Below are 13979 nucleotides of genomic sequence, written 5' to 3'. Positions count from 1 at the left end.
CCCATTCTACTTAGTTTGGGCTGAGGGAAATAGTTTAGCTTTCCCCACTCTTAGACCTCTGGGCCCTTTCGGTCCAAGCCATTAGGATAGAACAGAGAAACCAGTTTTAAAGTGAAGCCCACAAACCACCCCATTCTTCACCAACCCAGCCACTTAGTTCAGCCAAACCGTTGAGTCTCAGGAGGCCGCGCTGCAGACAGGATTAATACACATATAGGTATAGCTCCATGATACATTCTATTAGATTTGTATTATAAACAAACATGCAGATCACTCAAATCGACACTTGTCATTTACATATTCAGACACACTGACATACACATTCATTTTTACATTCACACAGTGTACAAAATGTACACGCTATCATGCACACGTTGGCCCGTACAGGAAACATATAAAATCGGTATTGATGTCAACACATTGTTACACAGGCTTACACACAGGCAGGCATACATGTGCACTGACATGTGCACACGGACACACACGCTAACAACACAGACTGAACATTCTCACATCTACTGAGATGTCCCCACTTATGAATTGCTATACTGTTATTCACACACACACACATGACAGACACATTTATACATTTTTGACACATGTTGAGATAAGCACACGTGCTCATGTGAAATTGACACGCTACCACTTGTGCTCAAAGGGATATAATTATGTATTATGTTTCCATGCAAATCCTAAAGGGTAAACCCCTAATGTATGCAGTTTAGAAAGATATGTCTTCTAAATAAAATAAGGGGGGAAAGTAGCCTCCCCAAACTCTTAGGTGTTCTGTTTTTTTTTTTTTTTTTTTTAGATGGACGGATCTATATGCCTTTTCACACAAGCTCCCTCTGATCCTATAACTGTTGTAAATTGGCTTCTAAATGATATCCAGAAGTATGCCTTGGGTTTCGAACATGCACTAAGTCCCTCAGCCTCTAGCTGCAAACATAAAATAGGAGATGAAGATGAACATCACAAATTACCCTCTGCAAACTGCTACAGCATCTATGATGATAAACTGAATATCGATTACATGGCCAATAGACCTCAAAGCCCACATGTAGACATGACTGCAGCCAAGAATACCAACAAAAATCAGAGTCCTTCCACCTCTCCAGCAAAATCTTCTAGCACTAACAGGGCAGTAATCTCTCCTGAGGGAGAATGTCCCATGGATGACCTTTCCTTCACCATCATCCGGCTATCTAATCTGGTAATGGAGATGCCTTGTAATGAAATCAAGAAGTTGGAAAATGGAAGCAAATGCTTTCGTCATTCAATCTATCCACCCTCTGGGAACAAAGGGAAAAACACTCCCCGCAGCGCTGTGAGCAAGATCGTTTCTGACATGGCCCATGATGCTGAGGAAATATCCTATGTGGAAAGGCGGGACACTGGAGAAGAGGGCAGGGAAGGTGGCAGGAAAAAGTTTATGTATAGTGAATTATCCAACAAGAACAAGGGGGTAGACAAAGAGATGTGCCAACAAGAGAGCAAAGATTTTTCACACTCTATCAGTAAAGGACTCACGGTTTATGCAAATCAGGTGGCATCTGACCTGATGGTCTCCATTTTGAAGACCTTGAAAGTGCATGCTCCTGGGAAGCCAATTCCCGCTTGTGTGGTCCTGAAGAGGGTTTTGTTAAAACACACCCAGGAAGTTGTCTCTGATTTGATTGATTCCTGCTTGAAGAACCTGCATAATATCACTGCGGCCCTGATGACTGACTGCGACTTTATCTCAGCTGTCAAGAAGAGTCTGTTCAACCACGGAAAACAAAATGCTACACATATAATGGAGGCCATGCTGAAGCGCCTGGCTACTGTTCTGCTTGGAGAGAAGGAGTCTAAATCACAGCCTCTGTTGTACGCATCCTTGAAGGCCGGCTCCCACAGTCTCAAATACGAGAACCAAAGTCAAAACCAAAGTCTTGAATTCTCCACCATGAAAACTGAATTGAAGGGGAAGGACAAATGCAAAATAAAACCAGAGGAGTGCAAGTCATTGATTAGCGCTGAAAGAGTTGCTGAACACATCCTCAAGGAGAGCCTGTCCATGTGGAACCAAAAACAACGAAACCAAGGCGAGATGGCTGGCAAAGCATGCGTGAGTAAGGAGGAAAAACGAGAGAAGATCAGCCCTTCCACAGAGTCACTGGCGAAGGACTTGATTGTCTCTGCCCCTATGCTGATTCAGTACCACCTGACCCAGCAGGCCGAGGCCAAAAATGCACTTGAAGATGACTATCCTGGTTCCACCATAGGCCATAGGACTCAGAGTGCCCAATTTGAAAAGAACGCAAGTGACCAAAGTGCCAAGGCACTTTCAGTGAAACATCTAGAATCTTGTGGAGCTCCTGGGCCATCTACCTCTGTAAAGGAGACTCAACAACAGGCGGAGTGCCAAAAGTCCGATATGTCAAACATCATTCTATCACTGATTCAGAAACTGCTCAGTGAGACCTCCTTCAACAGTGAAGAGCAATCTGAAGGGGAGAGCAAGCCTTCTGAGCCCAGGCCAAACAAAGCAACTTCAATGTCCAAGAGAGGGGAAAAACAATTCCAGGAGAATTTAGACCTTGGTTTTGCCAGCGGGATGATGCAAATGAACTGGCAATTCATCAATCAACTGGTAGAACCTGTGAGGAAGCTGTGCCTTATCATGGCTAGGTATCACAACAACAGGGAAGCCCTGGCCGAATTGGAAGAACAAGCAGCCTTGGTACACAACCCAAGTTTCCAAGTTGGTGGCCCCAGATGCAGTCACAGTAGTGCAATGTCACAGAACTATCGAGAGTTTTCTGGGCCGGAAGTCATCATCAATAATTGGTGCTCAACAAGTAGCTTGCAGAAACAGCTCCAGGCTGTCCTGCAGTGGATTGCAGCCTCCCAATTTAAGGTGCCTGTGCTCTGTTTCGTGAGAGATGATGATGGACAACTGGAGAAGGTAAGCAATGGCAAAGCACAAGAAGAAAGATGGTTAGACTGGGCAGGGGAAGGGAGGCAAAACTGTACTTAGGGCTCACGAGCAGTCCAAATTTTTCTCAAGTATGCTCTTTACTATGTGCTTTATGAATTACTTTATCCTCATAAAAAGACACAAAAGCAATGAACCATTAATTGAGGCTGTAGCACCTCGGGGTCTGCACATTTCAGCCAAGAAGAGGCGAGAAAGATTAGCTTTTTTTTTTTTTTTTTTAAATTCAGTGACCCTTTAAACAAACTACTTGGTAAAATATGTTTTAGGAAGGTGGGGGAGATGGCCACCCCTAACCTTGACCTAGCAATCAGCACAGACTAACCAAAAGACCCAGGCCTTGGAGAGAAGTATTTAGTAAAGACAACTGATTCCAGGTTTTGTTTTTTGATGCTCAAAATGAAGTTATGTTTTTCATTTTGATCTATGACATTAGAGGAGGGTCAAGGAAAAAGGAGAGGGAAGGCAGTCCTGGATCAGCGAAAGCTTTTACTCTAATCTTAGTCATGGGCGGAAAGGTGGGTGAGGGGGGTAGTTCACTTTATCCACCTGAGACCTTTCTTCAAAAGTATCACATGACTCAAGCTATCTCTGCTCCCTCCACAGCTTCCAGAAGTTTCAGCTAAGGCAGCAGAGAAGGGGTACAGTGTTGGAGATCTCCTTCGAGAAGTAATGAGGTTTGCCAAGGAACGACAACTGGATGAAGCCATGGACAACATGGCTAGAAAACAACTGCTGGACTGGCTGCTCACTAAGTTGTAAACTAACAGTCCCTTCAACAACTCTGTAGCTAGTCACCCCATCCCCACAGCAGCATTCCATGCCATCTGGGCGCCCCTTCATTAGGCAAGTTGAACAACACACTACACGACTGTCTTTCCCAATACGTCTGAGCAGTTGGACTATGCAAGTACAAGGTGTTAAATAAGCTAGGCAACAACATGAATTTAAAAATTAAAAAAAAAAGTCGTTGTGTTCTTTTTTTAAAATATACGTTCTATTGTTAACTTTTTTATTATTATTTAGATTTTATTTATTTATTTATTTCCAGAGTGAGGGGAGCGGAGGGAGAAAGAGAGGGAAACATCAATGTGTGGTTGCCTCTCACGAGCTCCCAACTGGGACCTTGACCTGCAACCCAGGCATGTGCCCTGACTGGGAATTGAACCAGCGACACATGGCTCGCAGGCCGATGCTCAATCCACTGAGCCACAGCAGCCAGGGCTAGAAAAAAAAAGTCGTGTTTCTTAATCAGATATATCTGAGGCAAAAGAGGGGAGTGGGTCTAAATCCAAGGATTAGTGATACAGTGTTGGGCTTGGGTCTATATCTGACCTTAGGTAATTTTCTGAGCACCCAAGACATAAAGATATAACTCATGTCCAAATCTCTAAGTAATATGGTTTGTCCATTATGATCCAGAGGTTTGCCACCTGTGGACCCCCTGTTTCTGCCACATTACACATATAACTTGATAATCTCCCCTCTAATCCTGAGGGTACGGTTTTCTCGGTCTTTGTCAGGAATTTGCAGATGGACTACTGTGCTGCAGGAGCTCAGCTCCAGGCAGGTTAACTTTGGATTAAGTGAGACCAAAAAGTGACAGTGGAGTGTTTGAGAGGGAATTCATTCCAAGTTTATTTATTTATTTTTAAGTATGTTTTATTAATTATATTGTTACAATAGCTCCAATTTTCCCCCTTTGCTCCCCTCTACCCAGCAGCACCCCTCCCCCAGCAACCCCCCCAACCCAGTCCATGCCAATGGGTCGTACATACAAGTTCTGGCTTCATCCTTTCCTATATTGTTCTTTTTTAAAATTAATTAATTAATCAATTAATTAATTATTCTAACAATAAAAAATAACAATCCCCCCTCTCAGACTTAAGACCCTTTATAATCTTATAAAGGACAATGGGTGACGGTCTGGAGCTCCTCTAGCTGCTTCTGGACATGGCCGTCGGCCTACCTACCCTTGGGTCCAGACATCCCTAATAAGAATGGGGGTGTGGCGGGGAGGGTGGTCTTTTCACATGGGGAAGGGTCTTGCAGACTCCAGGTCCGTTGGTTGTCCCCGGACAATGGCGTGCTTGGTTTAACGGGCTGGCATCCTTGTTGTATTCTCGGGACAACAGTTTTGGCAACAGGGTTAAAAGACATCATTCAATCCATAACCACTAGATGACAAAAGGCAGGTATTAATTTTTCAATGTCCCACATTAGAGGAACAAAAGGGTTTCTTTGGAGGAAGGTGCCAAGTTGATTTTTTTAATTAAGTATATTTTATTGATTATGCTGTTACAGTTGTCCCAATTTCTTTTCTCTTTGCTCCCCTCCACCCAGTATCCTTCTTCCTTCCAGCAGTCCCACCCCCCTTAGTTCATGTCCATTGGTTGTGCATACCAGTTCTTCAGCTTCACCCTTTCCTATATTATTCTTAATGTCCCCCTGCCTATTTTGTACCTACTAATTATGCTCCTTAATCCCTGCACTACTTCTCCTCCTTCCCCTTCCCAGCCGATAACCCTCCAAATGATCCCTATGCCTATGATTCTGTTCCTATTCTGGTTGCCTGTTTACTTTTATTGGTTTGTTTTTATTTTTTAGGTTCTGTTGTTGATAGTTGTGACTTTGTTGTCATTTTAATGTTCATAGTTTTGACCCTCTTTCTCTTAAATAAGTGCCTTTAACGTTTCATATAATAAGGGCTTGGTGATGATGAACTCCTTTAACTTCACATTGTCTGGGGAGCACTTTATCTGCCCTTCCATTCTAAATGATAGCTTTCCTGGATAGAGTAATCTTGGTTGTAAATCCTTGTTTTTCATCACTTTGAATACTTCTTACCAGTCCCTTCTTGCCTGCAAAGTTTCTTTTGAGAAATCAGCTGATAGTCTTACAGGCACCCCTTTGTAGGTAACTCTGCTTTTCTCTTGCTGCTTTGAAGATTCTCTATCTTTGACCTTGGGCATTTTAATCGTGATGTGTCTTGGTGTGGTCCTCTTTGGGTCTAGTTTGTTTGGGACTCTGTGCTTCCTGGACGTGTATGTCTCTTCCCTTTGCCAAAGTTGGCATTATTTATTTATTTATTTATTTATTTATTTTTACATAAGGTTCAATTTCTTGCTCTTCCTCTTCTCTTTCTGGCACTCCTATGATTCAGATGACGGCACGTTTCAAGTTGTCCCAGAGGTTCCTAAGCCTGCCCTCATTCTTTTTTTTTCAATTCTTGTTTCCTCCTTCTACAATGGTTGACTGTTTATTTCTTCCTTATGTCCCAAGTCATTGATTTGAACCCAGACTTCCTTCCCTTTACTATTGGTTTTGTGTGGATTGTCCTTGGTTTCACTTAACTTAGCCTTCACTTGTTCCCTTCTGCATTTGCCACACTCCAGCATATCTGTCACATCTGTGAGCATCTTTATCACCAGTGGTTTGAACTCTCAGTCTGTTAGGTTGCCTATCTCCTCATCGCTTAGTTCTTCCACTGGAACCTTGATCCGTTCTCTCTTTTGGGCCATACTTCTCTGTCTCATTAACTTGAGAGGCTTCTGTGTTTGCCTCTGTGTTAGTAGAGCTGTCACAACTGCTACATTGTGAGGGGCAGAGCCTTAGGTCTTCGTTAGTATGGGGCGACCCATTTTGCCACGTTGTGGTGCCATATGAGGGAGAGGAGTCTGAGAGGGAACAAAGCTGCTTGCTCAACCCTCGCCCCTTTTCCAGGCACTTCTCCCACTTCCTGTGTGGAACTGGCTGTCTCTAGCTATTTCTCTGGCTGTGGTTCCCAGAATGGGTGGGTTTGTGGCATTCTAGGACTCTGAGGGCCTCTAAACAAAGGAACTCTGCTGAGAGACCAGCAGCTTCTACCCATGCCCCAACCCCCACTGGCTTTCAGTCACGAGCAATGGGTTTTATTTTCCCTGGTGCTGGAACTGTGAGCTGCACTGTCTGGTCTGGTGCTGAGAGCTCTCCCCAGGTGTTCCTCCCTACTTTTTTTAAAGGTGTGACTGCGTTTTCCACTGGTCTGCCACTGCCGATGCCACAGCTGCCACTGCCACCTCACTGCTTCCTCTCTGCCCCGGCTCCATCCCTCCTGCCTCTCTGGATGAGTTTTTCTTCTTTAAATCTGTGTTTGTTGAACTTCCATGCAGCTCGACTTTCTGGAACTTCTGGGTGTCTCCAGTTTTGAGGTAGTTGTATTCCTTTTCAGTTGTGGAAGGAGATGCAGCGTGTCTACCTATGTCTCCATTTTGGCCAGAAGTCCCAAGTTTATTCTTGTGGCAGCAGGTGAGACAGGAACAAAGGATCCACGCTCTCCATGGTAAGCCGGTGGCAATTCTGCTTGGCGTCTCTGTGCTGACACTGCATGCCAAGGCATTTGCCACCTCAGCAAAGGGTGTATGCCCAGTCCATGTACACATTGCTACAGACTGACCCTAAGGGTGATTTTAAAAACAGGTTTTAGTGGTACTAACAAGGGTAGGTCTTGCTCGTCCGGTAGGCTGCATGCTAAAGAGATATCTTGAGATAACACAATAGCAGGTATCAGGTCCCTCCCTGGTTTTGTATACCACACCTTTACTCCCCTCCCCAGGGTAGTTTCTGTTGGGTCTGAATAACTACTACAGTGCAGTTTGTAGGACCAAATCCCTTATTCTCGCTGTGAACACTTCTTCATCCAGGCCATGAGTTTTCAAATTACAGTATAAATAGCATCCTTCAGTCCCAGTTCTCCTAATAGCTGCTGTAACCCAGTATACAACTGCCACCTGCTGGACGTAGATGGAAGATCTCCTGGGTTCGGCCACGTAATGCGATCAGCTGCCTTGATCCAATCTAACAGGGAATGATTGCCTGGAGTCTCGTGTGCATTCTGCAGCTGCTGCCTCAGCACTGGGTGCGTGGGGTTGGATACAAGCTTACCCATTCCCTGGCCAGGAAGTAAAATGCCACCCGCCCCTACATCCCATAATCTTAGCAACCAAGCTGCCAAAGATTCTGACGCCTTTTGCCAGAAGCAGCTCCCCAAATCCACCAGCTCTGCTTGCAAGTACGGATGCACTGTGGAGTGCTCTGTGACTGGCAGAGGGGGCTGGCTTGACCCTCAGTCATTCAAGGACACTTAGTCTTAATCTTCTGCATTACCACCACCGCCACCCCAGGCATGGCTGAAATGGGTGAGGTCTAGCCCTCCCCAACATCCTCCTCCTCATCCTCATCCTCCGAGGAGTCTATGACCTGTACCTCTGATCCTGTCACAAAACCAGTCCTGATCCAGGCCCTCAGGGTGGCCACTTCCACCTCTAATAGCTCCCATGTTTTCTCCCAGGCAGCCCTCAATTCCTGCTCCTGAGACAGGTCCTCTTTCAACTCTCGGACCTGGGCTTCCAATTCAAGCAACTCCCTGAATGCTTTATGCAGAACAGAGAAATAGCCAGCCTACAGCACCAGCCCCTACCCAGGCACTTTTCTTCCCTAGAGAGCCCCCTATCTTCAGCAGAGCCTCTTCTCTCACCTCAGGAGTCACTTCTACCCTCTCCCAATCTTGCAGGGGCACCGAAGCCTCCAACACGGTCACCACCATGAACCACATATCCATGCAGGCCAACCCGATAGCCCACCCTGAGTGGCCGTGCCCCGTGGCTGACCCCTGCTCCATAGCTTTCGTTTGTGGCAAGTCCTGCTGACTGTACCAAGTGCCGCAGGAGCTCAGCTCCAGGCAGGTTAACTTTGGATTCAGTGAGACTGCAAAATGACAGTGGGGCATTGCAGAAGGAATTCACACCAACTTTATTCTCGTGGCGGCAGGCAAGACAGTAACAAATTATCCATACTGCCTGGACAACAGGGACTCATATATATAAGAAATTAAACAGAAGTAGCACAGGGCCAACAAGAACTGTGAGATAGTGTGGCACCTGCATACTAAGGCACTCTTTTATGTAAGGATAAGCTGGAGAAATACATGGGTGTTGAGGCAGGGTTCTTGACTACAGTCATCATGACAGGACAGCTAGCTTAGACAAAAAAAAAATTGATAGGTATATTACTCAAGGACATTGTGACCACTTGCCACATGCACGCGCGCGCTCGCGCACGCCCACACACACACACACACACACACACACTCCATATCAACTGCATGTGGCTATTTAGTACTTACTATTTAGCCATGGCTATTTAGTATTTACTGACTGAACTACAATGTGTTCTGATCCTCCCCCCTGTGTGAATAAAGTTTCCTTATAAGTCATTTCCTTCAATTGATGAGATTTCCTTGTCTTCTACCAGTCTGAAAGGAAATTTTTCTGAGAATAAACTACAGAATGGTAAATTCCTCATAGCCATGCCATGCGAATTCCATTGAGACTAGCACTAAGTTCCTAGATTTGTTGTATGCTTCTCAGAAGTCAATTATAATGCTAGAATTCATTGCAGATCAGATGAGATCAAGATAGTGGTTTCGACCCTGTGGTCCTCTACTAGCTAGTTTGCTGTGGCATACCTTAGCACCTTTGAGGTGCGAGTGGCTTTGTAGAACAAGCACAAGATGTGGCATCCTTCTGAATTCAAAAGTCAAAGCTTTTGCCTCTTACTAGCTACGTGGCCTTACAGAGTCACCTAGACTGTAAGCCTGTTTCTTCACGTGTAAAATGTAGCCAGAAATTACCCTCACTGTTTAAGCTGGAGGAATGGATGTGATGCTTTGCACAAGGTGAATCTTATAAATGTGGCTATGTGAAGGAAGCTGTATGTCTCAAAGCCCATCCTAACACATTTGCAAGTGTTCTTGATATATTTTAAAATAAAAACAAAATTCTCTGACAATGTAACCTAGAGAGACACTTTACGGGGTGAGGGGTGGGGGATAAGAGGCATGGAGGCAAACTTTACCTTCACAGTGCCTGGACCTGTCAGAAGGAAAGGCAGGCCCCTTTAAAGCAGAACCTTTAAAGCTCCACAACTCAAATGAAAGCTAGTCAAATCTTTTGCAGTCCCATCCCACCCCATGAAGAGCTTTGGAGTTGAGCCACTACAGATCCTTGTCTCTGTCCTTAGGAAAATCCTTAATAAACAAGTTACAGGGCCAGGGCTGCATTTCTGATGACTCAGATCTCCCTGAGCATAACTGGGGCCCATAGTAGTTTACTTCCTTGATTAACTTGGCTCTTGACTTGCTCCTGATTTTTATTATGAGGCAGCCTTAGGGATTCCTGGGACTGTGGAGATACAGCACAGGAAGTTATAAGTGCTGTTAAGTGGAAGGCATTGGGGTAAGATTCTCCTTGAGGGCTTTTTTACTTCTGATATTTCAGGATTATAAGAGTTTCTTTTCCATATTTTCTCAGGGAAACCTGTGTAGATGAGGTAAGATCAGGGTGAGGAAACTTGATTTTTGCCAGAACTAATTGACAAACTCCAAGAGAGAAAAGAATGCTTTGGGCCTCAAAGGGCCCTGGCAAGTGTCTGGAACAGCTCTGCAGTCTTGAGGTTTATCCCTGGAGGGTGGGACCCTGGCCTTTCACCTCTATAAATTGAGAAGTGCTCCCCGGCACCATATTAGCAATGCGGCCTTCCTCAGTGCCAACAGTTGGAAATGGGCAAAGATTTCTGCTGAGCCGCGAACCCAACGTGTAAAAAGGGAAGACAGGAGAAGAAGGAGGGGAAAATCACAATTATCTCCTGATAGGTGGTGTAATTAATTGGTTTGCTATCTCTAACAGTTTTAGTCTATCTGAGCATCAGGCATCCATTTTAAAAGGAAGTTGTGAGCATAACTCATCTAGAAGGTTACTGCAGGTCTAGGGCTGTGTTGAGGTGAAGTGTTAGAAGCACTTGCTTCAGGGTCACATTTTAAGGGGGTACCAGAAAACTCAGTAATCAAGATAAATAATATTTCAATGTACTATTTTTATTTTAATATGCTTTTAGTTTTTTAATTTTTAATTTTATTGTTGTTCAACTACAGTTGTCCTAATCCTTTTCCCATTGCTCTCCCCTGCCCCGCCCACCCCCACTCCCACATTCATAGTCAGTTCTTACCTTTTGCTCATGACCATGGGTCCTTTATACTTGTTCCTTGACTCGACCCTTCCCTTTCTTTCCCCCATTACTCCCCTTCCCCTTCCCCTTCCCCTTTGGTCGCTGTCAGTCTGCTCTTTGTTTATATATCACTGGCTCTATTTTGCTCATTTGTCTGTTTGCTTTGTTCATTAGCTTCCTGTATTAGGTGAGATCGTATAGTATTTGCCTTTCACCGCTAGCTGATTTCATTAAGCATAATATTCTCCAGGTCCACTCATGCTCTTGTGAAGGGCGAGAGTTCCTTCTTTCGTTCTGCTGTGTAGTATTGCACTGTGTAAATGCATCACAGTTTTTGATCCACTCACTTATTGATGGGCACTTAGGCTGTTTCCAGCCCTTAGCTAATGTAAATAACACTGCTATGAACATTGAGGTACATAGGTTCTTTTGAATTGGTGTTTCAGGGTTCTTAGGGTATAATCCCAGCGGTGGAATCAATGTGTAAAAAGGCAGTTCCATTTTTAGTTTTTTGAGGAAATTCCATACTGTGTAATGTTTTTTTAAGTCAAAATTAATAGCAGTCAGAGAAAGACAAGTACCATATGATTTCACTCATATGTGGAATCTAATGAACAAAATAAACAAACAAAACAGGTAGAGAACAGACTGACAACTGTCACAAGGGAGGGAGGTTGAGAGGCTGTGTGGAAAAGGTGAAGAAATTAAGCCAAAAAAGAAAAAGGAAAAAAAGACCCACCTCATAGACATAGACAACAGTATGGTGATTACCAAAGGGAAAAGGAATTGGGGGAGGCAGAGGATAAAGGGGAGAAAAATGGTGATGGAAGGGTGAGAAACGCTCACAATAAATCACTGGTACACAGGACTTGAGCAGCAAAGCGAGGCATTTATTCGTGAGTCTGCGGAGCTGGGCGCACCACTAGCCAGGAGCATGTGCACGCAAAGTAGACAAAGTAAACTGGTTTTATACTAAGGCGATGAGCTCTCCTCCCCTCTCCTTCTCCCTGGTTTCTCCACTACTGGTTAATCCGGGTTCACAATCTATTCTAATGTGATTAACTACTTAACTCAGGGTGTGATTAACTAAGGGTAATCTAGTTATAGGTCTATGTCCAACTTACTGTACTTGCCAAGTTATCTAGCTACATCTTCCCATTTCTCTGTGTTTGGTGACAACAGTCTTTCTCCTTTTGAGCCCAGAGATATGTGTGAGGAGCTGCAGAATGTCGTTCCCTCGCCCCTTTTCCATGATTCATCTGTTAATTTTCTCCTGCTGGTTTGAGAGTCACTGGCTTGCTTCTTTATCCCTAACAGAAGGAGATATGACTAGGGGTGGTGAACACACAATACAATATACAGAAGGCTTATTATAGAACTGTACGCCTGAAACCTATAGATTGTAATTTTATTAACCAATGTCACCCCAACAAATTCAATAAAAAATTAATGCAAAAAATTCCTTGATTGTGATACAGAAGATACAGTAACAGTGCCATGCCAAACCATAATGGAACTTGAGGCAAAAGCAAAAATGGGTAGGCATTATATTGCCAAGGCAGTACTTAGAGAACGTCTTGTCCTAAAAACGTGTATCAGTACAAAAGAAGCCAATGCATTGGCTCCTGCTTAAAGAACGTAGGGAACAAATCAAACAAGTTTAGGAAAGGGGAAATAAAACTTGGAGCAAGGAAAAAGCAGAGAAATCAAAGTTTCACTGAAACCTTACAAATATCAGGGAGAAGGAGAAGGATGTCTGTAGTGTTTCCTCTCTTGCTGAACATAGGAGTACATCTTCCCAACAAAGCTCATATTGCATTAATTGTGCTTGAAAACAGGGACAACACAAAATCGACCTTTCAAAATTCTGCTTTAAAATAGTTCTAATACGGAAAAAAGACAAATAAAAATGCTACTTTTGCAAATGATATATATTTGTACATCCATGAAAATCACGTCCCCTAATACCAGAAGTAATAAGTGAACTTTGCAGAAGTATAAGATAGAAAATACTAGTGAGGTGTAAGAATTTGCCATCAACTAAAACAGTTCCAGATTCTTTCTGCCCAGCGACTCAGAAACATGTAAAAGGTTGAGCACTACCCCTGCACTAAAGTCTTTGTGCTGTCAGAACATGAAAAACATCTAAAAATTGATTGTGTTTCTATATCCTAGAGCCACCCAGTCAGAGAAAGACAATGACAATATTAAACACTGGCATATTAAGGAAGGCAAGAAATGGCATTTACAGAGCACTTACTGAGTGCCAGACACTACTAAGTGCTTTAATTCTTCCTAAAACCTTGTGACGTGGTTTGTTATTAGCCATTTTTACCGATGAGAAACTAGAGGCTTAGGTTTAAAAGACTTTTGCAAGGTCATGTGATCAGTAAGTGGGAGAGTTGGTATTCAAATCCAAGTTTGCTTCTCTATGTTTCTTTCCATTCTTCTCACACTGTTTTCCTATTCATTCAGAACCCGTGTTTATTAAAAAACAAAGCCATAAAACATGAACGAGGAAAATAGAGGAAAGCTGATAAATACAGAAACAGACTATGCTTCTACTATAACTAAATAAAACAAAACAATATTCTCTAATTCAACACATAGGTCTCATACAATGCCAGTGTAAATCTTTATGGGATATCACTCCTCCCACAAAATATTTATTAATTACAAAGGGAAAAGGAGTAACTACAATAGATAAACCCCATCAGTCACATTTTAATTAGGTGATCAAGGTTAACATTGCCAGTAAAGACATTGACACCACCTACCTCCAGACATGATGTCAAGAGAAGGGCACATTACCTCTATGGCAGTTTTGCAAAAAAAAAAAAAAAAAAAAAAAAAAAAAGCATGACTCCGGCGTAATCATGAAAATGATTTGGTAAACTCAAATCGAGGGACATTATACAAAATACCTCACAATAATTGACTGCAAAGATTCACAAGGGAA

The sequence above is a fragment of the Furipterus horrens genome, unplaced genomic scaffold, assembly GCF_987537825.1.
Source record: "Furipterus horrens unplaced genomic scaffold, mFurHor1.1.pri manual_scaffold_30, whole genome shotgun sequence".
Classification (NCBI taxonomy): domain Eukaryota; kingdom Metazoa; phylum Chordata; class Mammalia; order Chiroptera; family Furipteridae; genus Furipterus; species Furipterus horrens.
Note: the sequence above shows the minus strand (reverse complement) of the source record.